Source organism: Tupaia chinensis, unplaced genomic scaffold (assembly GCF_000334495.1).
Source record: "Tupaia chinensis unplaced genomic scaffold, TupChi_1.0 Scaffold139431_1, whole genome shotgun sequence".
Lineage (NCBI taxonomy): Eukaryota > Metazoa > Chordata > Mammalia > Scandentia > Tupaiidae > Tupaia > Tupaia belangeri.
This window is the reverse complement of record NW_006199316.1, coordinates 2,376,789-2,380,704: the sequence shown is the minus strand read 5'-3', so window position 1 is coordinate 2,380,704 and position 3,916 is coordinate 2,376,789.

Sequence of the window (3,916 nt, the reverse complement as noted above, 5' to 3'; positions counted from 1 at the left end):
CCCACCACAACTGATTCCAGGCTACCAACATGATGTTCACTGAATAAGGCATTAAGAACTGCCCATCATCAGATCTCTCAAGCTGTTAAAGCAAGTCCAGCATACTACCACCTCCAACTCACCATGCACTCCACCACCACCATGGTCACCCTTCATAGAGGACTCTCCTACTTAGAGCCCATCAGTGACTTCTTATTGATTTCAAAATAAAGCTCAAAGTCCTTAGCACACTTGCTTGCTTTTTCTTTCTTTCTTTCTTTCTTTTTTAAAAATTTTTAAAGAGATTTTTGCTGTAGAGCACATGTACTCACCAGACAGAAAGCAAGAGACAGAAAACAAGAAATCACCTCTTGGAGCGACAGCCCTGCTATAATCCCTTTTCCTCCATTATCCTCTTGGAATTTTGGGGATGCATGCACACATGCCTAGTGTGAGTTTCAAGCCACCAAGTCCAGGACTCGAACCATAGTCGAGCACATGGGAGTCCAACACCTTAACTGCTATACCACCTGCTGGCACCTCTTAGCACATTTTCAAATCTTATATGACTCAGCTACTGCTGCCCCATCTGCCTATTTTTATCACATGTTTCCCTCCACCTTTCCTCTACCCACATGGATGTCCTTATGTTCCTCAAACTTCCCAGCCTTCTCCAATGTTACTTCTTCAAACCTTCCCAGACCCTCCTGAGGCCTGGGGGAGCTGCCTTGTTCTTAGGCTGTGCGCTCTGTACAGACTTATCACTGCTTTGCTATTTCACTAACCTACTTAGTAACTAGTAAATAATACCTGGCCTTGCTGCTGTAGTAGAAGCTCGAAAGGGGAGGGTGGTAGCCATGGCTGTCATGTTTGTCATTGTGTCCTCAGCACCTGGCATAGATCCTGGCACATTTCTGAAACAGATGACAGAATAGACTGAGCAGAAGCAGCAGGGGGTCAGCCTCACACAGATATTTGCTTTTGTCTCTGGTGGGATTTATTTATTTTTAAACTTTTATTTTGTTTACATGTTTTCTTTAAACAGTTTAATCACTGTAAAGGGGAGGGTGGTAGCCATGGCTGTCATGTTTGTCATTGTGTCCTCAGCACCTGGCATAGATCCTGGCACATTTCTGAAACAGATGACAGAATAGACTGAGCAGAAGCAGCAGGGGGTCAGCCTCACACAGATATTTGCTTTTGTCTCTGGTGGGATTTATTTTATTTATTTTTAAACTTTTATTTTGTTTACATGTTTTCTTTAAACGTTTAATCACTGTACATCTCCACATCATACAAAATGAATCTTTCCAGCATTTAAATGCTGAGAGTCTTGCTTGCTTTAAAATCTTATGATTTCAGAACGCTCCCAACAAAAAGAACCTGGAATCATTAATAATGCAGTTGCTGGGCGCTTTGAGGCTGGCAACCTCTTTCAGAGACTATGAAGGAGGAAGATCCAATGGGCTCCCCTTTTTTTTTTTTTTTCTTAATTTTATTAAAGATCAGTAAACATCGGGTCATCCCTGTCACATGGTGGTAAAGGGAATTGGATCCCACATGGCTGACTGTGGTTCCAACCTCAGTCCTGCTGACTTGAAAAACACTCTGGATCCATGTGCGGGTGTGCCCAACACCCTGACAGGGTGCAGGAGCGAGGAAAAGGGGTTGTAGTTTGGCCCTGCTCCATCGGGAGGTGCTTTCTTCAACTCCTTTTTTGTCTCTCTCGGGAGAGCAAACATACCATCTGAATTTAAACAACAACAAAAAATCAGCAAACATCTTATCTCAATTCTTGTGAAGAACATTGTCACAACAGAGAAACTCTTCCCAGATATCTAATGGGTATTTGGGGGCGATATGGTGCTTAATATCCCAGCTCAAAATCTCTTGGGAGCTGCAGTTTTTAGTGCCAGAAGTTGAAAAACAATTTGTTATTCACACTTGGCTAAGTCTTTGTAATTACATATATTTTCCTTAAAGTCAGAGTGGCGATCCCGTATTTATCCTGCAATCAAAGCCATTGTAGATTATCAGATAAATACCTCATTAGGAAGATTTTTGAAACACGTCTCCCAACGGTTTTCATTTTCCTCTTAAAAACAACTAAATTTTAAAGAAAAAGCTATGTGTCTGTATTATTATAAATGCCTCTAGTATTTTGAGTATCTTTATTAAATCCACTTGAGAATAGAGATTTATAAAGTGGTAAATTACAGAGACTGGATTTTAAAGCTAATACAGGACAGCTCGTGTAAAAAGATGGAACCACAGGATAGAAGTCAGATTGGCCTGGGTTAAACGCTCTCTCTGGCATTTCTAGTGTATGATTTGAGGCCTCAGTGTGACCTGAGCCTCGGTTTCCTTAGCCGCGCAGTTGGTATTATAATACTTCCAGGTCGTTGCGGGATTAAATGAGATAGTACAGGACCTGCCGTGTAGTAGATGTTCAGTAAGTACTCAGAGCTTTTGTTGCTGCTTTTACTCATAGCATCAGATTGTGATTTATTGCCCTCTAGCCAGTTGGCCTCGTTTGGGTTTTTACTGTAACTTTTCTGCACCTATGAGGATTTTAGTTAGATTGATGTGAATTTTGAAATCTCTCATAATGGAGATAAATGAGAAACAGAATCAGATTTGAACAGGGGAAAAGTGATATGATTCTGAGGGGTTGGGAGCAAGAGGAAAAAGATGGAGAGAGGTTCTCACGCCCAGGCTTCGTCGGCCCCAGCAGACTCCAGGGCAGTAGAGGCGCTGAGATACACAGGAGCCAAGGTGGTGAGATGCCTAGGACCATGCACGCGATTCCCGTGCACAGGGACCTCGTCTGTCCCATTCACAGCTCCGCCTCCAGTGCTCAGCATGGGCAGGCTCTGGCACATGAGTGTTTAACAAATAGTTTCCATGACCAGGGGAAAGATTACCCATTCTTTGTTTCATGGGTGATGCTTGAAAAAAATACCTGCTCCATGAGGTCATTCAGAAAAAATAAGGGTCACCCAAGGCGTTTTTCCATCTCAATTAGCAAAGCAAGCTTTCATTTCTGGGCACACAGTGGAATTCATAAGTTGGGAGTCAACAGCTCCAGGTGAAAACGTCAAAGTCATTGAACATTAAAATGAAGGACTGGGGAGCCAGCAGATGGGGTGGTGGTTAAGGTGTTGGACTCTCATATGGCCGATCACAGTTGGAGTCCTGAACGTGGTAGTTGGAAACTCATGGCAGGTGTATGTGTATATGTAGTCAAAGTCCCAAGAGGAGAATAAGAAGAAAGGATTGTGGTATGGCCATCGCCCCCTTCAAAAGTTATTTCTCACTTTCCTTCTTTCTAGCAGGCACACCCAGCCTATGGGGGAGGGGGAACAACCCCAGAAAAAATTCAGTGCCATACATATTACAAGAAATACCTTGTAACTAAGCAAAGAAAGTCATAGAAATCAAACTGAAATAATGAAGAGGACAGACCCTGAAGTGTTCCTAATTAGCCAAGATGGGGAAAATGAAACGTGTAGGACATCTTACAGAGAAAATAAGATGGGTAAAATAGCCATGTTTTTCATAAATATATGCAACTTACTATTTTTAGTGTTATTTAGTGAAACATCATGAAGAGAATTCATAAGTTTATTCATAACCTTAGCACTCAGCTCTATTTTCTCTACAATAGTTATTATCAGTACATCCCAGGGAAGTCTGCTATGAACATACACTGGGGCAGACAGTCGCCACCCACTGTCTCATCTAAGCCTCATACCACCCGTGCAAAGTAGGCATTTTGTCCCCATTTTTCAGATGAAAAAACATGAGTTTCAGAGACAAATTGTACCAAGACCACACAGACAGTAGGTGTCAGAGCCATGAGTCAAACTTAAGCCAGTCAAAATCCAGACTCCATAGTCATTGCATCACAAGTTGTTTTCTGAGAAAGTGTTACTTT